Here is a 25,821-nt window from a genome sequence, read left to right on the forward strand (position 1 = left end):
ATTCCTAGGTATTTTGTTCTTTTTGATGCAACTGTAAATGGAGTTGTTTTCTTACATTGATCTTTTCTATTTTCTCCTTAGTCTCAATTTTGTTTATTTCTGCTCTAATATTTGTTATTTCCTTCCTTCTACTAAATTTGGGTTTTGTTTGTTCTTGTTTTAGTTCTTTGAGGTATAAAGTTAGGTTGTTTGAGACTTTTCTTGTTTCTTGAGGTAGGCATTTAGCACTATGAACTTCCCTCTTAGAGCTGCTATTGCTGTATCCCATAAATTTTGTTATGTTATATTTCCATTTTCATCTGTCTCAAGGTACTTTTTTATTTCTCTTTAGATTTCTTCTTTGATCTGTTGGTTGTTCAGTAGTATGTTGTTTAATCTCCACATAATTTGTGAATTTTCCAGTTTTCTTTGTGTAATTAATTTCTAGTGTCATACCACTGTGGTTATAAAAGTTGATCGTATATAATTTCACTCCTCTTAAATTTATTAAGACTTGTTTTGTGACCTAACATATGATGTATTTTGGAAAATGTTCCATGTGCACTTGAGGAGACTGTGTATTGTGTTGCTTTTGGATGGAATGTTTTGTAAATATCTGATGAGCACCATCTTTGCACTCTCCCTTTGCCATGCTCCAGTATCTACTGTTACACATCTGATTTTTGTGGCTGCCACCTAAGGGATGCCTCTTGATATCCTGGCTCTGGAGGCCAGGGGATCTTGCATTCCTGGTCCCATGGAACTGTAATAATTGGTATCACCCAGAAAAGAGCTCTTACCCCTGGCTGGTGCTCCAAATTTTGTGACTGCTGCCAGGAGACACCTCTACCTTGCCTGGCTCTGCTGGCCAGTGGGGCTTATGTTCATGGATCCCACAGGACTATAACCAAAGGAGAAAGAGTTAGTAAACAGCTACCACCCCCACTGCATCACAAGAGACAACAGACCCAGGAGCTTGGTTTTTCTATGAAGGAGGCTTATTAGCTAATTATCAAGACTGTGGCCTGAGGGACAGGCTTCTAATTAAATACACATCTTGGGGTTTACTAATCATTTCCAGAGATCTTGGAAGGTGTGCATTATATTTGCACTCACCCTCTGCCACACGCCAGAGCACCAGTGTCTCCTGCAGAGGAGATTTACATGTGTCTGGGGCCTTGGTTTTTATATCCAGTATCCCAGTTTTTGTGGCTGCTGCTCAGGGAATGTCCCTTGATCACCTGGCTCTGGTGGCTGGGGGTTGGGGAGGGCTTGTATTCTTGGGTTCCACAGGACTGTGGCAATATGAAAGATGGTTATTTGCAGGCTACCACCCTAGGGCACTATACAAATAGTAGACTGGGGCACATTCGCCAGTCTTTCTGTGAAGGAGGCCTCTTTGCTTGTCCTGGAGCCTTGGCCTGAGGGGTAGCTCTTCCAGAGCTGCTCTCAAGGAATATAGACTATATATGTCATCTGGGCACTCTCCCTCTGTCTTGCTCCAGCTCACTGGTATCACCCAGAAAAGAGCTTATATACTTGTCTGGAGCCATGATCTCTGACTGCAACCCAGGAGATACTTGCATATTATCTGGTGCTAGTGGCCAGTGGGGCTTATGCTTGTGGTGCCACAGAACTGTATATATTTGCATACTTTTAAAAGCTGATGCGTGAAGGTTTAGCTTCTAGTCAGCCTGAATCTAGGTGCTGAGATCCTCCTCTTTGGGACAGTAACAGGTCTTGGCACATCCTCAACTGTTGGGAGCTATTTAAATATAATAGCCTGCTTGGACAAGTACAAAGGTTTGAGAGAAACCAAGAGCTAAGGCAGGGTTGGAAGACAAGTTTTATCTCCTACATGAAGCCATTCCTTCAAGACTAGGAGAGGTTGTTATTTCATCTACTGTATAGAAACCAACTCAGAGAGTCAAGCAAGAAACAGAGGAATATGTTCCTAATGAAAGGACAACACACAGTCTCAGAAAGAAATCCTTAATGAAATAGAGCTAAGTAATTGATAAAAGTTAAAAGTAATGGTCATTAAGACGTTCACCAAACTGGGGAGAAGAATGGTTAAACACAATGAGAACTTTAACAGAGCAATGGAAAATATAAGAAAGTACAACACAGAAGTCACAGAACTGAAGAATACAATAACTGAACTGAAAAATACACTACTATAGAAGGGTTCAACAGCAGACTAGATGAAACAGAAGAAAGGACCAGTCAACTCGAATACAAGCCAGTGGAACTCACCTAATCAGAAGAGCACAAAGATAAAGTAATGAAGAAAAGTGAAGATAGGTTAAGATAGTTATGGGACAACATCAAATGAACTAACATTCACATCAGAGGGCTCTAGAGGAGAGAGAGAGAGAGAGAGAGAGAGAGAGAGAGAGAGAGAGAGAGAGAGAGGCAGAGATCTTATTTGAAGAAATAATGGCTAAAAACTTCCCTAACCTGAGGAAGGAAACAGACACCAAGATCCAGGAATCCCAGAGAGTTCCAAATAAGATGAACCCAAACAGACCCACACTAAGACATGTTATAATTAAAATGTCAAAAGTTAAAGGCCAGGAGAGAATATTAAAAGCAGAAAAACAAATTCTTATATACAAAGGAACCCACGTAGAGCTATCAGCAGATTTTCAGCAGAAACTTTGCAGGCCAGAAGAAAGTAGCACAATATATTCAAAATGCTGAAAGAAAAAAAAATGCCAACCAAGAATATACTCCTTGGCAAAGTTATCATTCAGAAATAAAGGGGAGATAAAAATGTTTCCAGACAGGCAAAAGCTAGAGTTCATCACCACTAAATTAGCTTTACAAGAAATGTTAAAGGGACTTCTTTAAGCTGAAAAGAAGGGGCACTAGTTAGTTAAAGGAACATATAAGAAGAATAAATCTTACTGGAAAGGTAAATATATAGTAAAGGTAGTGGATTAATCATTTATAAAGGTAGTATGACAGTTAAAAGACAAAATTAGTAAAAAATAATTATGATTACAATAATTAGTTAAGGGATACACAAGATTAAAAAATGTAAAATGTGACATCAGAAACATAAAAGAAGAGAGAGAATAATAATATTGAGCTTAACAATGGGATCAAACTTAAGTTGTTATTGACTTAGACTGTTATATATAATAATCATTATATGTAAGCCTCATGATAACCACAAAGCAAAAACCTATATTAAAGTCACAAAAGATAAAGAGAAAAGAATATAAGCATACCACTAAAGAAAGCCATCAAATCACAAAGAAAGAGAGCAAGAGAAGAAAAAAGAAATGGAGAGGAACTACAAAAATAGCCAGAAAACAACAAAATGGCAATAAGCACATACCTATCAACAATTACTTTAAATGTAAATGGACTAAATTCTACAATCAATTGACATATGAATAAATTTTTAAAAAAATCTATGTGCTGCCTACACGGGACTCACTTTAGATGTAAGGACACTCACAGACTGAAATAAAGAGATGAAAAAGATATTCCATGCAGATAGAAACTGAAAGAAAGCTGGAGTGGCTATACTTTTTTCAGACAAAATAGACTTTAAAACAAAGACTGTAATAAGAGACAAAGAAGGGCATTACATACTGATAAAGGCGTTAATCCAACAAGAAGATTTAACATTTGTAAATATTCGTGCACTCAACATAGGAGCACCTAAATATATAAGGCAAATATTAACAGACTAAAGGGAGAAATAAACAGCAATACAATAATAGTAGGGGACTCTAATACCACACTTGCATCAATGGATAGATCATCAGACAGAAAATCAATAAGGAAACTTTAGCCTTAAACAACATATTAATTCAGATGGACTTAGATATTTGTACTTCGAATGGATCTTTTACTCATGTCTTATTTTGTAACATCATGCATTGGTCATTTGGAAAATGTTGCTTTACTGAGTTATACAGAGTTTCTAAATGTTGATACATTTTATAATACAGTATCAACAAATCACATTCATTAATATCATGCCAGTCTTATCCAAAAAGCCTTTAAGTATTGGGAAGCTGTCGAGCTCACAGTGGCAGACACGAATTTCCAAAATTCTAATTTTTGCTCGACAGCTCAAATTTTATTGTCAGCAACAAACACTGTCAGTAGTTTTCCTTGAAGTGACAAGCTCACTTTGTTCATTTTTGACAAAATGTCTGCAAGATACCCAAGTCTGAATAAGCATGGTTTGTCAGTCATTCTTTCAAGCAAAAGTGGCATTCTATGAAAAAAAAAAACAGCTAGTTTAGCTCTCAACTCAAATATCTTCACAGATGCATGTTGTACTTCACTATGCAGCAAAAAGAGCTTTATATATACTTACCATTTTGTCACACTGAAAAGAAGCATATTAAGGACTTCCCTGGTAGCACAGTGGTTAAGAATCTGCCTGCCAATGCAGGGGACACGGGTTCAAGCCCTGGTCGGGGAAGATCCCACACACCGAAGAACAACTAAGCCCATGCACCACAACTACTGAGCCTGTGCTCTAGAGGCAGCAAGCTACAACTACTGAGCCCGCGTGCCACAACTACTGAAGCCCGTGTGCCTAGAGCCCGTGCTCCACAACAAGAGAAGCCACCGCAATGAGAAGCCTGCGCATCACAACAAAGAGTATCCCCTGCTCGCCGCAACTAGAGAAAGCCCGAGCGCAGCAACAAAGACCCAATGCAGCCATAAATGAAGAAAGAAAAGAAGCATATTCAAAGGTTGAGATCTAATAAAATGATTTTTACTACTTCATCAAAGACATTCTTAAGTGACACTGGCGTTTTTTTTCCTGCAAGTGCATGGTAAAGAAAAATACGACTACTAGCAATTTGGTGCCGCTGCTTCTATTTGGACTAAGGCACTGGCGCTTATGCCCACCATTGCTTTTGTACCATCAGTTCAAAGGTCAACAATGTAAAAAAGGCAGAAGATGCCTTAGTATTTTTATGAAAATAGCTTTGACCCCATGAGCCTCTTGAAGTGAACCCCACAGACTTTTAAAATTTCTGTCTAGGGAGATATATGAAGAAAATAAGAAGGCCTTTGTCACTCATGTCCCCCAAATTCAGTGCCCGATATGTCTGTCACCATTGTATGGATATGATAATCTTCTGAGGTAGTTGCTATAGGCATCATAGAATGGAGAAGCTAAGAAGGAAGTAACCATGATACACAAATATGGGGGATTCTAATTTTATCAGAGAGAAAACTGTAAATGACTGTACAGGTATACCTCTGAGACAATTGCAGATTTGGTTTCAGACCACTGCAATAAAGTGAATACAATAAAGCAAGTCACATGCATTTTTTGGTTTCCCAGTACTTATGAAAGTTATATTTATATCATACTATAGTCCATTAAGTGTGCAATCGCATCATGTCTATACCTTAATTTAAAAATACTTTATTGCTAAAAAATGCTAACCATTCTGAGCCTTTAGCAAGTCATAATCTTTTTGCAATGGCAACATCAAAGATCATTGATCACAGATCACCATAACAAATATAAAAATAATGAAAACGTTTGAAATATTGTGAGAATCACCAAAATGTGACATAGAGACACAGAGTGAGCAAATGCTGTTGGAAAGAGTGGTGCCAACAGACACTCGATGCAGGGTTGCCACAAACCTTTAATTTATAAAAACAAACAAACTAACAAAACAAAAAAACCCTACAATTACCTGTGAAGCGCAATAAAGTGAAGCGCAGTTAAAGGAGTTATGCCTGTAGTAATCTAAATAGCTTAGAGATTCAGGGTCACAAGTACCGTGATTTTGTAGGTGACTTTTCTAGAAGGTAGTGGGAAATGATAATCTTTCACTTGTGTAGATTGATGGAGATGGTGGAGGGAGAAACTGCTTTTTCGGGGAAATATGGGAAGGATCAACTAGCAATGGAGCTGAGGCCAGCACAGGTCCTGCCATTCCTGAATACTCAACAAGCTATCAGTTAATGAAATGTTGGGCATAACTTCATTTTGATGAAAAAGGAGGAGAGCACATCTCAGCTGACATGACAGTGTTAAGAATGTGGCTTGTTCAGATATCTGTGATTTGGGGGTATCAGTGTGTTTTGCTCTTACGGTCATGTTGCTGCATCTATAAGAAACATAACCTTTGCTCAGGAAATGGTGAGTTAAAGGAAAGTGAAAGACATCCATACATTCTGGATGTCTGAGGAGTCCATTAATACAAATAGTAATACCAATCTCTACCAGTCGTAAAGGCCTTTTCTTATTAACAAACATGGTTGAGAAGATATTAATCAATAACCACAGCCTGCTTCAGTTAACTGCTTTAGTTCTCCTCAGTTTTATGGGGGAAGAAAACCCCACCAAAACCCATCTTCCAGGGTCTGAAGTAAAAGTAGAAGTGGATGTAAACAAAATTAAAGAGTCAGGTTTTCAGGCTGTCTCTGTAATAAGCTTTTCGCTGAAATGAAATGTAATTAGCAACCACGATAATGTAGTTTGCTTCATTTAGCTCTTCAGTGGATTTATAAACAAATTCTGCCAGTTAACTTGTAAAGCAGATGCATCCACTACACTCTGGCAAAGCACGTTAGAGAGGACCGTCTCAAGCAGGTGCAAGGACAACAGGATGATCCATTTATCTACTCACCAGTCGGGAATGCTGGCAGCAATGAACATGCACCATTTTTAAATGCTCCTCTATAAAGAAGGTTAAGAAATATTTCATCTGAGGGATTAAGAAAGAAAAGCTGGGGAGCAGCACTCAAATTCTCAAAGTAAACATTAATGCTTACTTTGTAATGCACCCATGGAGACAGACGTAAGTGTTATTTGGGGTCCAAGCATACATTCAATAACTGAATGCTGGTTACTCTTACCAAAATATTAGCAGTGAGTATGAAGTGGGATCAAAGACTTTTAAAGCATTTCTGTATTTTTATATTTTACTCATACCACCTTTACTATGCAAAAAAAAAAAAAGAGTTTATTTGAAAAAGCGAGTAAAAGCAAAATTTTGGGCTCATCCTAGAAAAGATTTCTTAAATACTAATGACTTATCCTTTAAAATATGCTTTAGTCTGGGAGAATAAAATCCTTTCACGTTTGGATGGTCACATGGAAGCCACTGAAAACAAATTAGTTTTGCCTTAAAATTCTATTTTTGATTAAAATGATATGATCAGCATACTTAGTTAACATGAGAAGAAATTCCAACTTTCCTAAATTAGAAATTTGTATCATGTAAAACAATTCAGGGAGTCAGCACATTGGAGGCGGAGTGTACTCACAGCTATTTTGTAGGGAAAAAAATCAAGAAGCATTGAGACTGAAGATTTTACCCCCCGTAAACCAGAAGACCAGTTAGAAGATGCAGCTGGCTTAGAAGAAAAACTCTTTCATCTTCATTTTGTAAAATTCTTTCAAAATTTATATCAAATTTTAACTCCTTCAACATAACCTCCACAAACTCTCATTCTCACTTCTTCTCCTGGCTCTTTTATCTGCACTACTCCTATGACCCTCAACCTGACTCCCCAGTGCTGTTTATGGGTAGTCCAACAGGGTGGAGCAGAGACCACGATTGATCTCTTTCGACATTCTTAGTGGCTAGCACCATGCTCTGTGGTAGGGAACTCATATATATAGTGATGATGAGAGACATGGAAATTATTATTTTTTTTTGTTTTTGCGGTACGGGGGCCTCTCACTGTTGTGGCCTCTCCCGTTGCGGAGCACAGGCTCTGGACGTGCAGGCTCAGCGGCCATGGCTCACGGGCCCAGCCGCTCCGCGGCATGTGGAATCTTCCCGGACCAGGGCACGAACCCGTGTCCCCTGCATCGGCAGGCGGACTCTCAACCACTGCGCCACCAGGGAAGCCCGGAAATTATTTTTGACAAAGTGGACTTCTTTACCAAAATTTCACAAAAGTTTAAGCGGTATAAATGCACATTCTTTCTCTTCGTCTTGATGGATTTAGCCTCAATGATGGCTGTAAAACAGCAAATACTAAATAATGATTTATATTGTACTTATGTAAAGGCCTTTGACTAAAATGGTTGGTGCAAAAACACCCTTACAAGAGAAAATATGGCACCCGAGGGTGTCAGCCTAAAAATTGTTCATCAGAAGTAACTATTATTGTTTGTTTAAAGCTGTATTAGAACTGGCTCTGTCCTATGAAACATCTTTATCAAAATACAGTGCACTAGACTTGTAATGCCTCATGAGGGATGCATCATATATTCTGACACTTGATGCCCACCTTGAAGGTCATAAGATAATCCTATCCATCTCTTTGTAACCCATAATGTGCAAGACTGTAAACGTATCTAAATCTTTGAGTCTACTTTCCCGGTCAACAAAACAAAAACCAAATGCTTTTGACCAGGTTTTTATTCATTAATACATTTATTCAACAAATATGCATTGAGCATCTACTTATGCTTCTGCTCCAGTTATAGGCATTCAGGATGTAGAAGTGAAAAAAAACAGAAAAAAAGAACCCTCTTGCTCTCAGCTTTATATTCCACTGAGGAAGAAAAACAATGAGCAAACCTAATAAATACTGTTGGAAAAATAGAACAGGGTAAGAGAGGAATGGGAGTGCAGGGCTGGGGTGTGGAGTTCAGTTTTAGTGGGGGTGGTCAAGAGAGCAAGATGATGACACTTAACAAACACTTTCATGAGGAGGGAGTTACCCATGAAAATATCTTTCCCAATCTTCATAATATTTGAAACTTTCCAATTGATTCAGGCCTTGAGTCTATGCAGTTTGTTTCAATTAGCATACACATCTCATACTCTCAACTTGCTTTTTTATTCACTTATTTAACAAATATTTATCGACTACATAGTGTGTGCCACATACTGCCAGGCTATAAGGATATATTAACATTGTCCCTGTATCAAGCTGCTCAAAACCTAATGGGTGATGCACGTAGCGGGTAAATAACTTACAGTGCTCCAAGAGAGGCCTGAGCAGAGGCCATGGGACCCTGAGAAAGGGGAGGCTAACTTCCCAGAAGTAACCAAGTCTTTACAGAGGAGAGGATGGCATTTCAATTAGATCTGTAAAAACACTTAATAGAGATAAAAATCCAAAGTAATAAAAATATTGGGAATTAAATAGTACCTTGATTCTTACAGACATAAAAAGTATAGGATTGCCATTCATAATATTTTCTGGAAATGCACGTAGAAATGCTGAAATGTCTAGATTCTTGCCATATTAACTAACAGTAATAATAGGGTAAATGTTAAAATTTCTTTAACACTGAGTATCTATGAGTTCTGATCCTTGTCATGTATTCTTATTTCAACTCTCAGGAAGTTTTCTTTCAAGGATTGATCGACATATGAACAATTATTATGCATTTTGAATGCAAAGCCATTAGACTGGATCTCACACAAAAAAATCTTCACTTCTATTTTTCCTATCACAGGATAAATTTTCATATATGTATCCCATATTTATAATTTTCAAGATGCTTTCATGTTATATTACTTGGTCATCTTTTTATCCCTTATGACCATTTTATCCACAATAATATCTCCAACATGTCTTTTAGCTCTAAGATACTAAAATCCCTAGAAGATAGTCTTTCTCTCTACCCTCACAGCTAGGTTCTATGGTACAGATCAGGAATATTGCAACACTTTTGCTTATTGTGGGCGTCTATCATGGTGCCTAAGAACAATCTGTGTGCTAAATAAATGTTCCTTTTTCCTTCTTCCCATGATTATCACATTCCTTAAGACCCAGCTCAGCTTAGCAGGACTAGGAATCTTTTTACCCTACTCTACGCCACATGGATTGTTCTTTTAAGTTTACATAGCCTCACCTCTTTGCATCTGCTCCTGCCCACCCCCAGTCCATTTTAGCTTTTTCAAATCTACTCTTAGGTGTTCTGCAGGGTCTATAATGGGCCAATATTTCTCCAGGTCCATTAGGAGTTCTGGTGGAATTCAAGAGGGTGGTGCCTGCTTAAGAGGACTACACTGAATTGTTTTCTGGCTTTTGGCCACTGGAGAAAAGGGGTCACTGAGAATGGGATTGTTTGTCCTTCAGTTAAGACCCTGATGTCATAACTCCTGAGCAACCTTCTGGGGCTTGTCATCCTTTTTATGCCAACCCATCCCCAACTAGGGAAATCTCTTATCTCCCTACCATGTTTCCTTGGACAGACTTCTCAGAACCCGCCCCTGGGATGGTGACTCTCATTCTGATTCCATTCAGCAGTCCTTGACCTAGATTTAGTTCCCAAGTTCCCTAGTTGAGACCTCCATGATGCCTTCACCTGTGGTAGATGTGGACGAGCTCTGATACTTCCTGGGCACTGTTTTATAGCCTACCCTAACCCCAACCAGAGCAGCAACTCTTTCCCCATATTCCCTTAAGTTGTTGCTAATTTCCTCCCTTCTGCCTCCCGACAAACTTGGTCTTGCAGAGCCTTTCCTCACAGTTTTGTTCTTCCTCAGCTGTGAGCCCAGAGAATAACCCCACCCTGAACTTCATCTTCCCCATTGCCATGCTGCATCTGTAACATCAACTGGAGCCATGAAGAGCAACCATCTTAGAAACAATTCTAAAACAAACCAAAACATACTGTCCACAGATATCCATGAGTCTCAGTAGAGAATTTTTGCTTTAGTAAAGTACTGTCTTCTGCAGAGTGTTTCAGGGAGGAGCAGAACAACTATTTTTATGCTAGGAGCTAGGGATTCCCAGAGCTCTTCCGCAATAATTCAGAATGCATTAGGACCACGGTGAAAGCTCTTCCTGTTCATATCACCAAGGGATTTTTTAAACTCAAAGTGTGTATTTGTTTTTAGAAGAGGATCATAGTTACTATACATGAAAAACATTTTATTTGTATCTCCCTGAAGATGGTTGAAGTTAGTATAAAACACCCAGAAAACTATTTCTGTAAAGTGATGGTCCTTTTTAGAAATGCTACTTTTCTGTGCTAAAAATAATTCTAAGCGAGAACCTTCCTCCAAGAACTAGAATTTTTTTTTTTTTTTGCCAAGAACTACAGTGAGTTCTTTCCAATGCAATGCATTTTATCATACTTATGATTATTGAAATACCTAATTATTTGCCAAGAATATTTTTATGAGTGAGGGAGAGAAAATCGATTTTTCTTAATTTGAGATGAAAATTAAAAGAGAAATGTTACTGTTATATGCAAAAGTTCTTTGTAACTGTGATCCACCAAATAAATATACAATGGTGTTATCAGTAGAAGTGGATCCTGGAATAAGCTACTTTTGTCATGGTATGAAATTCAAGGAAGCCTTAATTGTAGGGAAGAAAGTAGGTTTGAAATTAACCTTTTCACTTTGCAAATTAATATGTTAAATATTCGAATAAACTTTTTAATGTTTATTTAATGCAATCTTTTATACTTTTTTTTTAAAAAAAGTTTTTTTGGGGGAAGTGGTGTCTTGCAGGCATCTGTATCCTGATGACTTTTTCATCATGTAACATTAGCACTCTCTAGGGCATGGAGTTAATGGTGATTGAATCCTAGGGTATGAGGTCAGTTATCTAATGATCATACAACACACTTCATTTTTTCCTCCAAACCAGCATGAGTTGCAGGTTAGACCATCTTGACAATAGATGTTTCATTTATGTTGTTTATTTTTTGAGATAGATACTGGGTAGATTGCATTAATTTCTTCATTATGGGAATATATATTAGAGTATAATTTCTAAGTTTGTCAATGTAGTATATTTCAAGAGTTGCTGTAGGAAATCATAGTGGCAGGATGCTGCTGGTGGGGAGGGGTGGGATGAGAAGACTTATTTCTCTACTCCTCCATACTCTAGGAGCACTCCTCAAACTTCAATGTGCATGTGAATCAGCTGGGGGTGTCGATAACTGCAGTAGGTCTGGGACTGGTTTGAGATTCTGCATTTCTAACAAGCTCCAGGTGATGCCTGTGCTGTTGGTCCAGAGACCACACTTTGAGGAGCATGGCCTAGGAGTCAAAATTGTTTTATGCCAGAGTTAGGAATCATCTTTCACAAGGGGAGATGCTTCTTGAATCAAAAAGACTTGGCATGCTTGCCTAATATATTTTATAGTTAAATTTTGCTCATTTCAGTTGTCTTCTCAAATTTGCCCCAAATTTGGGGGCAAATGAGCATATATACAATTGGCAATTAATCTTTAAAGACATGGACTGCAAAAACTCCTATATGTGTACCATAAATTGTCCCTAAGGAATAAAGAGCAGTTCTGATTCCACTGGATTTAAACCTGGAGTCTGAGTTTTGCAAATCAGCTGAGTGTAGGGAAACTACCCTGCAAGGAGCTGGCGTCATGAACCATACTTATTTCTATCGTGAGAATTACTGGAAAAAGCTGAGGGAAAGTGAAAAGTACTGGTAGATTTTAATTATTTCCAAAAAGTAGTACACAAAAATAACTCAGAACATGCCATCTGGGGACATGGGACTTATGACAAATGAAGTTTGCTTTCCAAGAATGGTACTCAGGAGAGAAACCAACAGCTGATCAGGGTATGTCTGAGAGCTAAGAGCCTGCACGTTTCACTTGCACATTTCACTATCTCATGAAAAGCATAATTTACAGAGTTGCAGTAATAATAACAATGATAACGATGTGAATTAATAAACTCACCAGTGAAACCACCATTCAAATACATGTTGGGTAATTTAATTAGCCTCGGCTGCACTTTCTCTGTCAATCCCAAACTTACAGGGATTGAATTGTTAAGTACATTTTTCACTCTGTGATTCTGAGAAGTTTATTTTTACCTGGCAAATTATTTTAAATGTGAGACAAAGCAGGGCTGCGGTGGTGAAATCACATAGGAAGTCTGTGTTGCTGCTCCCCAGGCCTGGGCCCTGGCTGCCCCGGACCCTGGTGCACAAAGAGCTGGTGTGAATTTCAGATCCTGGGTCTGCTCTAAATCACGGGAACTGGAGAAATTAGAAATGACACCATTTACCCAGGGGCCTTTGCTGAGGAGTATTTTTTTTGGAACTTTTACATCAGTCTCAGAACTCACTGGCTTCATTAAGTCATGTGTGTCATTGTGTTAGGAAGGAAGGAAAGAACATGTTATTAGCTAGGGATTTTTTTCCTTTTCCCTCTACCACCCTCCTTTCTCATTTCATTTCATTGCATGTGGTATTTCCCTTCCCTCCCAAGATATCTATTATATCTTTCCTCTCAAGATTCTTTATGCCACAGCCTGCGTTAACCTTCCTGGTGCGTGCTCTGAGGAAATATATTTCTTTATGTACATATAGTTTTGGAAGCAAATTCCCTGGCATGGGTTAAGAGATGGTTCTAGGGTCATCATTGAACTTCCCAGACGATATAGTTTTTTTCTTCTCTCACCCTTATCTTTTTTCCTTTTTCTTTAAAACTTACATTTCAGAGCTAGGGAGGAAATCAAGAGAAATAACTTGTGTGTATGTGTGGGGGGGGTGGGAGGGGGGGTGTGCGCGCGTGTGTGCGCACACATGCATTTTAGGAGGATGATTGTCATTGAAATTGATATGTCTAGTCCTAGCCTCCAGCAGAACACAAGCGCCGAGGGCTGGGAAGAACAAAGCCATCCTCAGAGACGAGTGGGGAGGGTGGGAGTGCATGTGCAACCTCTCATCCCTGTGGCACCAGCCGGAGCCCACAAACCATCTTATCATCCTCTGGCCCTAGGACATCAAGGAAGGCGCTGTTTGGAAAGTTCCCGTCAAGGCTGAGTTAAATATTCCAGTCTTTTGTTTGTCCTAGTGGCTTTCCTCTGCCCTTTTCTAGGATACTCAGCATAGTCTGAGTCAAAGGAAGTTTCTGGACTCCATTTTTTCCCCTTTTTTTTTTTTTGGTTTGGGCGGAGACCTTTCATTCAGCACTCCCTCACTTACTTCTGTGTAAATTTGGACCTATTACTAGTAGTTGGGAATAAGGAGATCCTTTTCTCTCTACAGTGAGGATCCAGTTCATCTCCAAGTTAAAAGCAGCTTTGACTATTGTTTGCAAAAATTTCGCATACTCTACATATTCTGAAAAGTTAAAAAAAAGTTTTAGGCCTAGGGAAGTAACTATGACCCAGAGACTTATTTTATTACTGCCAAAATTAATGTGAATGTCTGAAAAATATATTTTATGTAAATATATCATGGTTAATGGCATTATTTCTTAAACTGCTTGTTACAAAATAAGAAATAATCTAAGTCCGAGAAATCTAAAAAATAATAAAAGTCTGGAGGGAGTTTGGTGGGCAGTTGGAGTGACTGCTAGTAGGTATGGGTTTTTTTTTTTGTGTGGTGATGATAGTGTTATAAAATTGATTGAGGTGATGTTTGCTCAACTCTGTAAGAATACTAAAAAGTATTGAATTGTGTATTTTATAGAATCACCTGGAGAGCTTTTAAAATTTACTAAAGTCCAAGCCCCACCCAAAACCAAATGGAACAAAATGGGGGTGGGGAAGAGCCCATCAGTGTATTGTAAATATTCTCCTCTTTTTAAGAAAATTTTAGTTGAACATTTAAATGATTCCACAATCATAACAATATTAAAAAGAAAACTCACTTCTATCCTTCTTTCCATCCACTTTGTCTCCTGCCACCACTCTATACACTTTTATTAGTTTTAGTGGGTCTTTCAAGTACACTTTTCTATAAACCAGTGGTTCTCAAACTGTAGCATGGATCAGGATTACCTAAAGCAGCGACCCCCAACCTTTTTGGCACCAGGGACCTGTTTCGTGGAAGATAACTTTTCCATGGATGGGGGGCGGGGCGAGGGATGGTTCAGGCGGTAATGCCAGCAATGGGGAGCGATGGGGAGCGGCAGATGAAGCTTTGCTCACTCGCCTGCCACTCACCTCCTGCTGTGCGGCCCAGGGATTGGGGACCCCTGACCTAGAGGGCCTGTGAAAACACAGATAGCCAGGCCCCACCCATAGAGTTTCTCATTCAGTAAGTGTAGGGTGAAGCTGAGAATTACACTTCTAACAAGTTTTCAGGTGATGCTGATGCTGTTGGCCTGTAGAGCCACTGGTACAAAAAGGAGAAGGAATCATGACAAGGAGGAAACATTGATGGGAATAAGAAGGGGGCCATGGGGATTAGTAAATTTAAATAAAATCCTGAGGTTGGTAGGGAAGGTTTAGAGAAGCAGTGGGGATGAGGGTGGTTAAGCAAGATGCTACCTCCTTAGACAACCTAGTGAAGGAAGAGCGAGACCCAAGATATTGAGAGACTTAAGGCTGGAGAGAGCATCAAACCATCCTTTCTGCACTATCCTATATGGCAGCCACTAGCCACATTTGGCAATTGAGCACTTGAAATGTAGCCAATGTGACTGAGGAAATAAATTTTTAATTTTATCTAATTTTAATTAATTGAAATTGAAAACAAAAAGTTGATACTTGATTAAGTTAATGGAAAACTTTTAAGTATGTTTGGAACAACCTGTTATGTGAATCTATGTTTTCAACTGTAAATTTTATGAAATCTAACACAGATAAAATATTTTCCATGAAAATTTAGTATCTGAATTGAGATGTGCTAGAAGCATAAAATATATATCAGATATAGAAAGCTTGGTTTCAATATTAAAATATCTCATTAATAATTTTATATTGATTACATATTAAAATGATAAGATTTTCAAGTATTTGGTTGAATAAAATACATTAATTATATGAAAACAATATTATTAGTTATATAAAATTAATTTCTACTTTTTTTACTTTTTTAATGTAGTTACTAGACAATTTGAAGTTATTTATGAAACTATTATATTTCTGTTGGACAATGCTGGTCTATATGGTGTCCAATAGTGTAGCCACTAGCTACGTGTTGCTATTTAAATTTTAATTAAAATTAAATAAAATTTAAAATTCAGTACCTCAGTCTCACTAGCCACATTTTCAGTGTTCAATAGCTGTACGTGCTCAGTGGCTACCATATTGGATAGTGCAAATATAGAATGTTTATATCAGCATAGGAGATTCTATGGAACAGCTTTGGTCTCCATCTCTTCAATGAGTTGAGAGGAAAGATTCTTTCTTAAAGGTGATATTGGGAATTTTGAGGAGAGGAGTAAAGATCTGAAACATAGATATTGGAAATGTTTCACCAAGTCTTCAAGAGATGAATAAAAGGATTGGAAGTGTAGATATGGAGCCCTCACTGAAGCAAGGCAGTTGAAGGTTGACAGAGATATAATGGCAGCAGGTCAAGGGATTCTACCTGGCAAGAACATGCATTGTTTAATAGGCTAACCAGAAACTCCAGGCTAAGGAAGAAAATAACTAAGGACAAAATTGGGGTGGAGGTTGTAGAAGATGGTGAAGGATAAAGGGACAGAATGAAGATGACAGTGTGGACAAGAAAAAATTTTGTTAAATGTAAAATGATAAGAGAAATGAAAGAGGGGTGAGGGGCATCATACAACAGAAATGTCAAAGTCTGCATTATTGGAGTGGAACAATTTCAAGTGGTGATGAAGGCAAAGGCATGAATCTTTAAGTGGGTAAATGAGTTTGGAGTGGATAGTAGCATACTACAACGTTAGCAACATGATTGTTAGAGGTTTTGAGGAGGATAGCTGGTAAAAGAGAGAGAAGATCTGCTAAGTGCTGAAGGTGGAAGAATGGCCAGGTGGGTGCTGTGGTCAGGAAAGGGAAAGGCTGAAATAAGCTGTTGGTCAGAACCTCCAAAAAAAAAACATTGTGGAGGAAAGTCATGGGAGTGATGATCAGAAGTGATGTGGGAAGCAGGCATATGTTGCTTCAGAAAGCTGCTCTGAACTTCCTCAATCAAACGTAACCTTTCCCTCTCTTGAACCTTGAGGCACTTTGCACTTCTTTGGTAAACTGTGGCTATTTATATACTCACCTAAACACTTCCCCTGCCCCTCACCTCCCCAACTCCCCCTATCCCTTACCCCCGCCTGAATCTGATACACACACACATACCCTCATCTGATTGGAAGTTCTTTGAAGGTTGGAACAATGTTTTCCTCTTTTATTCAAGTTTCTGAATATTCATAAATTCACATTGAATTAATTTTGATTGAGATTCTTATAAACAAACAAAAAAAACCCACAGAGGCTGGATCTACATGTTTAGGTGGAAATTAGAACATCTGTAGTGAAACATCACAGAGCTCTGTGATGTCTTCTTATTCATTATTTTGGTCAAAGATTTGAATGAAGCTATCCTTAGGCAAATAACACAAAGCTAAGCCACTGTACATCATTACAGACTTTTAAGCAAAAGAAATCTAGTGGGAACGTGCAGGATGGATTCTTGATAAAGATGGGACCCAAGAAGAAGAGTGTAAGCATCTCAGTGTCATTCACTCAGCATCTTTTTTTTTTTTTTGCAGTACGCGGGCCTCTCACTGTTGTGGCCTCTCCCGTTGCAGAGCACAGGCTCCAGACGCGCAGGCTCAGCGGCCATGGCTCATGGGCCCAGCCGCTCCGCGGCATGTGGGATCTTCCTGGACCGGGGCACGAACCCGCATCCCCTGCATCGGCAGGCGGACTCGCAACCACTGCACCACCAGGGAAGTCCCACTCAGCATCTTTTTGTAAGTGACACTGTGCTCAGCTCTGCATGTATACATGGCTATAGTAGTTGTCCCAGTGTGGAGTGCTAATGGTGTAATGTACGAATATGAGATACAAATCAGGAGGCAGGAAGGAGAGCAGTGAACCCCAATGAGTCCTCAGACCACTATTTGACTCGAGTGTTACATTGCTTAAGCAAACTAAAAGTCCAGGGACACAGCCAAATAGAAGTTAACATCCACCTACATAAGGACAACAGTTTAAACCCTGTGACTGATATTTTAATCCCTCAGCACCCGGAGGTCAGGGCTTTACATGCCAGGAATGGATCAGTTACACAAATATAATTGTAATGTAGAGCAGTGCTTGGAGCAACGTGTCAGTCCATGTCATCTTGGATGTCCCAGAGACCGCACGTGACATATGCCAGGATATCTGAAATGCTAACATTGACTTCCTCCTTACTGCACTTCACATCCTTTCAAGGATAATTAACAATTTGGCAAAATTGATTTTGAAAAGAGGGGAAACAAAGACAAAATTTTATTTACTCTTTTCCTTCTCTCTTCCTAAGATCTGTTTCCCTCTGTGCTCCTTGCAGTTCAAGTTCATTCTGTAAACAAATGAGTCTCATTTTTCTCTTGAATTGGGGGGTAACTTTATAGTTTAAGGGCCATCTGTGATTCCCCTACCTATATATGCATAACCTGGACCATCAACAGGAAAATACAGCCTAGTGAATTCTGTGTAGGGCTCTGGAAAGAGCATGGCAGCCCTCTGGAAGTGAAATGGAAAAGATTAGTTGGCCCAGGGAGGCCTCCATTTGGGCTGCAAATTTGGAGATTTAGAGCCAAATCCTCATTCCATGTGACTCCAGGGGAGCGTTGGTCAGTGTGTAATTCAGTGTGGGTTGGGCAAGAAGAAGACAGAAGAACATGAAATTGCCAAGTTTGAGGCCTATTACGCAGTTGTGACCTGACCTAGAATATGGTGCCGAGTTGTGTGTGGGTAACTCAACCATAAAAAGGCAGCTGTGGTCTTATTAGTCGTGAACTTGAGATCATTTTAGTAGAAGATGAATTGCCCCTAAATGATTGATCTGGTATTTGGAGGAAATGCTGTTCTCTTTGCTTCTCCCAAATGGAGACACTAACCAGATGCTTGTCCCACACCCAGAACATTATTTGTGGTGTGGCTCTTTCTGTGGCCTGCTGGGGAATGATGACCTTGGACTGACAGTTCCCCTTAAAGTAGCAAACTTATGTTTTTCATCTTAACATGATATGCCAGAGGCACTGAATAACAACCTACATCCTTTCACACACCACATGTCTGTGCCAGGTTAAAGCTGATAAAAGTTGGAGGGAGGGTTTTTTGAGTGGTCTGACTGAGGCCAGAAATGGGGATATTCAATAAGAGCCAGCCCTTCTTTTTTGCCCTTAGGCCCCCTCAAAGAAAATCATAGAGACGCTCTGTGAGTTTGGACTCAAAGTAGCTTAAAATTTCAAGCCAAGAGAAATGTCCCTCCCCTTTCTTTGTGAGGTTTTGTAGCAAAATAACCTGTTTGCTTGAGAGATTAGAGTTGTCAGCTTCAGCATTGCATGGGAAGGTCTGACCTTGAGAATTATGGGCAAACAGGAAATCAGCAGTGCAGGAGAAAGGCAAGCCTGCAGCCGAGATCACCTGGCCAAGCTCACGTCTGATAAGAACCCAGAAGATGAGAGCTAGGGCAAAGGTGAACCCAGCCTAGCAGCCTATCTTCTCCTGAGCCACAGAAAAATTAAAATCTGGGAGCAGATGCTGGAAGATTTCCCCCACACAAAGACATGGCACCCTTTTATTTCTGTTCTAGAAGAAAAAGAGGTAGAGCATGGATTTTCTTCCTATGCTGCTTCTTAACCTATACGGTGGTACTAGATTTTCTTCTGAACCTTCTGCCTACCCTTTGGCCATAAACAGCTTTTGTGGATTGGACAGTAAACCAGCAGGACTGAGGTTACTTTCATTCTGAAAATGCAGATTATTTCCAGGTGTGAACTAAAGGGAATCAAATGTTATATCAGGAATTTGATGAGAATAAAAGCCTTGAGAATAATAATATCTTCTGTTTGGAGAGCATTTGATTACTTACAGGACAGTTTTCTCTGTTACCTCATTTGATTCTCACAAAAGCCCTGTGGAGTAAGTGGGCCAGGTGTTATTTCCCAATTCTACAGATGCAGAAACTGAGCCCCGCTGATTCTGTAACTAGCCAGAAATCACAGAAGGATGGGGCAGAGCAGGTGTGGTCTGGGGACCTTGTCATTCCACCCAGTCTCCTGCCAAAGTCTTATCTCAGGCTGCAAAATAACAGGTGATGTGAGTGACCCATGGCATCCTCTGGCATCATGTATTCATCCATGACCTCCACTTCCACTGTGGTCCTCTCAACTAAGGTGATTGTAACATCTTCCCTTTGGCTACCTAAAACTTCACCCCCAGCAATCCATCAAAATGCTTTCTAGCAGGATCTTCTTGGCAGACCATATTGGACTGGAGTGAGTTTCACTTTCCATAAGATAAAAGCTAAATTGCTCATTAAAAGTCCATCAAGAGGCCCCTCCATGGCCACCTGTCTTCTTTCCCTGCAAGTACACAGCTGTCAGGTGATCCTTTTCACTATCAGTCACCGAATACCCTTGCTCTTTTTAGTCTCTGCATGTGATCTAAAACTCTAGGAATAACCATCCATTACTTGGGTGGGTAAGTGTATACCTTTACCTCTTCAGCCAGCACAGGGAGACTGGGGATTTTTGCAGAACAGTTTGTTTGTTTTTAACATTTTCATATTCACAGCTATGCAGCAGTCTTGTATTTGTGGCTCTCGGGCCTGGAATGTTCTGCCTCCACATACCCAAAAGTCTCCCTTTCTCACCTCCATCAAGTGTTCATTCCAGTGTGTCTTCTTAGTGGGCCCCTCTTCCCCACCACCAGCCTACTTAAAAATCTCAACCACCCACCCCCACTCGACACTCCTGATCCCACTTACCTTGCTCTACAATGTTTTTTGCGTAGCATGTATCGCCTCATGTAATCTACTTATTTAATATGTCAGTTGTTTATTGTCTGTCTCTTTTGCCAGAATTAAGTTCTAAGAGGGGAAGAAGTTAGATTTTTATTGCTCGTTGTTGTATCCCAAATGCCTAAAGCAGTACCTGGCATATAGTAAGTGCTCAAAAAATTTTTGTTGAAACAATGAAATGTCCTTCCTCTGTGCATCTTACCTCCCTTTCTCAGCCTTCAAGATTGTTCACATTACAGTCTTCACCAATCACTTGTTTCCATACATCAAATAACCTCAAATCACTGGTTTGCCTCCACTTGTGAATATTCACATGTATTATTTACCAGGCCAATTACTCACAGTACCTTTGGGGTGAAGTAGGGCATTTATGAGCGTTCTCAAAGGACCAGAAAGTATCTCAGTTCTGCAGATGTAGGAATTTTTTATTGGGCCACATTTTCTTAGGCCTTGGTAAAGCTGCTTATGGGGCCCCCAATCATGAGACCAAGAATTATTATTCATGTATTTCCAATACATAAAAAACTAGGTGCAAGTTTTCATATCTTGATAAACTATGAAGTGCTTCATCTCCTCTGTCCTGCATGACCCTTCTCTCTCTTCTCTACTTTCTTTCACAGTAATCTCCAGCACATATGTGTTACACAGAATGCTGTGTAAAAGTAAGAAAAAGAAAAGCTATTCAACGTTTGTTAGCATAAGGACAGGATAATAGGTGATAGAGGCATATGAATGACAGAGGCACATAATGGACCATACGGGACATGGCATGACTTAACTTGTAAACTTCTCCCTACCAAATGAACCAGTCACTATGGGAAAAATTTGCAGAGTAAAAAAAAAAAAAAAAAAAGATGATGCAACACATCACCTCCTTTACTAAAGGACTGAATAATTCACAAAGAGATACATATGTGCCAAGCTAATCAGAATATTGATACTGGTTAATTTGAGCACTGCCTTCCCAGTAGGGCAATCTACTTAGAAAACAAAATTAGGAGCTGAAGGTTGCATGATGAATATAAATTGAGAGCAAAGGAGCTTGGTTGTGTCTGACTGGCAGCAGTGATATCTCAATTCCAATAACTAGAGGTATGGACAGTGAGCCAGATGTTCACACTAACAGTCATTTTGTTGTGTCTGCAGCTGCCACAGACATTGTGGCACTGGCTGCTAACTTTAACTCTTTCGTTCTTAATAACATTGCACTTTTGTTGTACTCATCATTCTATCACTCTCATTTTAATATGTACATGGATTTTACTTACATATTTTAGTTTATAAGATCCCAGTTTACTATACGGGCTGATATAAACGTTATGCTTGTTGCTAACTGGTGACAGTAGGTAGTAGTAGATCCTTTCCTCCCAGCCCCTCATTTGAGAAAGGGGAATATGGGGTAACTTTCTCAGTACATATCTTCAATACGTGTATCCAATGACATTAAAGAATGGATTATTAATATACACTATACAGATTAGGTAAACTGTGATTTGCCTCAACCAGAGAAATCACCATTCTGGCACTACCCTATACTACATTTTCTCTAATTTCTAACACCATTCTACATGATAATTGTCCCTGTACCACCTGGTCTAAATGCCTTCAGTTCCTTAAATATAGAACAAGTAGTTACACATTTAAGAAGTATGCAAGTATGCCTTTGCCTCTGTATGTATCTGTTTAAACCCTATGACATAAAATGTAAATATCACAAATTAAAAGATTAGCAGATGCGACTACTCTCAAATTAAATGTACTAGAGGCAGAAGACACTATTACAGAAGTTCACAAAACATTATGATGGGAGAAAATACCTTGCCATATATTTAATAGACTAATATTAATAGATATGGGAGAAAATATTCATCTTGGCTATTTGTTACTATCCCAAACATAAAAATACTTAATCAATAGCAAAAAAGAAAGCTAGTAAGGCATGAGTAGGCAGTTCTCAAAATAAGAACTTCAAATGGCCAAAAATATGAAAAGTTTCTCAATCTTACTAGTGACCATGGACATATAGTGTTAAAAATAATGAGATTCTCTTTCTTTTATGTTGGCAAAAATTTAAAGAAATTGATAATATATATGTGGAAAAGAGTGTGGAGAAAGGGCAATCTCATACCACAACTGGAGGGTAGTTGCAAAATTTTTAAAGGGCATTTGAAAATTCTTATCAAGCTCTTAAGCACAAGAACATTTGACTTGGCAATTCTACTTCTATAATCCATCCTGGAACAACACTCTCAGAAGAGTATAGGGATATTTGAATAAATAAATTAATTGCAGAATTGTTTCCACTTCCCCTAAATGTGTACGGTAAATCACATGATAATACAATGAAATTCATGTAGCCATTAAAATGAAGGAGCAGATCTATATGGACTGCTGTGGGAGAATGTCCACAATATATTTACTGAATGAAAAAAAAAGTTAAAGAATAATATTTATGGTGTAATCTCATTTTTACAACAAACATATTTTTAGGTACATAGAAAAAGTCCTGAAATACCAACCCCTTCAGACTATCTGATAAGGACAAGAGTTTCCCCTTTTATTTCTGTACTTCATACTTCACTAGTGTTGGATTTTTTTTTTTTTGTATAGTTACATATAATGCTCGTATGAGTTTCCTGGGGCTGCCATAACAAACTGCATGTAGTAAACAACAGAAAATCGTTGTCGGGAGACCTTCAAGATGGCGGAGGAGTAAGATGTGGAGATCACCTTCCTCCCCACAAATACATCAGAAATACAACTACATGTGGAACAACTCCTACCGAACACCTACTGAACACTGGCAGAAAACCTCAGACTTCCCCAAAGGCAAGAAACTCCCCACGTACCTGGGTAGGGCAAAAGAAAAAACAGAGACAAAAGAATAGGGACGGGACCTGCACCAGTGGGAGGGAGCTGTGAAGAAGGAAAGGTTTCCACACACTAGGCAGCCCCTTCACTGGTGGAGACTGCGGGTGGCAGGGGTGAAGCTTCAGAGCCACGGAGGAGAGCACAGCAACAGGGGTGCGGAGAGCAAAGCACAGAGATTCCTGCACGTAGGATCAGTGCCGACCAGCACTCACCAGCCCGAGAGGCTTGTCTGCTCACCCGCCGGGGTGGGCGGGGCTGGGAGCTGAGGCTCGGGCTTCGGTCGGATCCCAGGGAGAAGACTGGGGTTGGCTGCATGAACACAGCCTGAAGAGGGCTAGTGCGCCACGGCTAGCCGGGAGGGAGTCCGGGAAAAGGTCTGGAGCTGCCAAAGAGGCAAGAGACCATTGGTTGTGGGTACGTGAGGAGAGGGGATTAAGAGCACCGCCTAAACGAGCTCCAGAGATGGACGCGAGCCACAGCTATCAGCACGGACCCCAGAGATGGGCATGAAACGCTAAGGCTGCTGCTGCAGCCACTAAGGAGCCTGTGTGCAAGCACAGGTCACTATCCACAACTCCCCTCCCGGGAGCCTGTGCAGCTCGCCACTGCCAGGGTCCCGTGCTTCCCCGGGAGAACACACGGTGTGCCTCACGCTGTTGGAACATCACTCCGGCCTCTGCAGCCGCATGCTCGTCCCGCATTACATACCCCTCCCTCCCCTCCGGCATGAGTGAGCCAGAGCCCCCTAATCAGCTGCTACTTTCACCTCTACCTGTCAGGGCAGGGAACAGATGCCCTCAGGCGACCTACATGCCGAACCACAGGACCTGTGTGAACAAAGAAGAGAAAGGGAAATTTCTCCCAGCAGCCTCAGGAGCAGCGGATTAAATCCCCACGATCAACTTGATGTATCTTGCATTTTTGGAACACCTTAACAGACAACGAATCATCCCAAAATTGAGGTGGTGGACTTTGGGAGCAACTGTAGACTTGGGGTTTGCTGTATGGCACTGACCAGTTTCTGGTTTTATGTTTATCTTAGTTTAGTATTTAGAGTTTATTATCATTGGTAGATTTGTTTATTGATTTAGTCGCTCCCTCTTTTTTTTAATACACAGATGTATTTTTTCCTTTTTCTCTTTTTGTAAGTGTGTATGTGTATGCTTCTTTGTGTGATTTTGTCTGTATAGCTTTGTTCTTACCATTTGTTCTAGGGTTCAGTCTGTCCATTTTCTTATTGTTTGTTTTAGTATAAATTTAGAGCGTGTTATTGTTGGATTTGTTTTTTTGGTTTGGTTGCTCTCTTCTTTCTTTTTCTTATTACTTTTTAATTTTTAATAATTTTTTTATTTTAATAACTTTATTTCTTTTTATTTTACTTCTTTCTTTCTTTCCTCCCCCCTTTTCTTCTGAGCCGTGTGGCTGACAGGGTCTTGGTTCTCGAGCCGGGTGTCAGGCCTGTGCCTCTAAGGTAGGAGAGCTGAGTTCAAAACATTGGTTCACCAGAGACCTCCCAACTCCACATAATATCAAATTACGAAAGCTCTCCCAGAGATCCCCATCTCAACGCTAAGACCCAACTCCACACAACAACCAGCAAGCTACAGTGCTGGACACCCTGTGCCAAACAACTAGCAAGACAGGAACACAACCACACCCATTAGCAGAGAGGCTGCCTAAAATCATAATAAGGTTACAGACACCCCAAAACACACCACCAGACGTACTGTGCACACAAGAAAGAAAAGATCCAGCCTCATCCACTAGAACACAGGCACTAGTCCCCTCCACCAGGAAGCCTACACAACTCACTGAACCAAACTTAGCCACTGGAGGCAGACACCAAAAACAACGTGAACTATGAACCAACAGCCTGTGAAAAGGAAACCCCAAACACAGTAAGTTAAGCAAAATGAGAAGACAGAAAAACACACAGCAGATGAAGGAGCAAGATAAAAACCCACCAGACCAAAAAAATGAAGAAGCAATAGGCAGTCTACCTGAAAAAGAATTCATAGTAATGATAGTAAAGATGATCCAAAATCGTGGAAATAGAATGGAGAAAATACAAGAAACGTTTAACAAGGACCTAAAACAGCCAAAGACCAAACAAACAATGATGAACAACACAATAAGTGAAATTACAAATTCTCTAGAAGGAATCAATAGCAGAATAACTGAGGCAGAAGAACAGATAAGTGACCTGGAAGATAAAATAGTGGAAATAACTACTGCAGAGCACAATAAAGGAAAAAGAATGAAAAGAATAGAGGGTAGTCTTAGAGACCTCTGGGACAACATTAAACACACCAACATTCGAATTATAGGGGTCCCAGAAGAAGAAGAGAAAAAGTAAGG

General features: G+C 39.8%; 1 long non-coding RNA gene across 1 annotated transcript in view; it reads left to right on the forward strand.

The window, feature by feature from the left end:
- The window catches only part of LOC141279539 (uncharacterized), a 321,920-nt gene that overhangs the window by 129,166 nt on the left and 166,933 nt on the right, over positions 1–25,821 (forward strand). Inside the window, exon 3 of the long non-coding RNA XR_012333965.1 lies at positions 17,348–17,551. This is a non-coding gene — a long non-coding RNA (uncharacterized lncRNA). The remainder of the gene's footprint in view (positions 1–17,347; positions 17,552–25,821) is intronic.

The sequence above is a fragment of the Tursiops truncatus genome, chromosome 9 (assembly GCF_011762595.2).
Source record: "Tursiops truncatus isolate mTurTru1 chromosome 9, mTurTru1.mat.Y, whole genome shotgun sequence".
NCBI classification, from domain to species: domain Eukaryota; kingdom Metazoa; phylum Chordata; class Mammalia; order Artiodactyla; family Delphinidae; genus Tursiops; species Tursiops truncatus.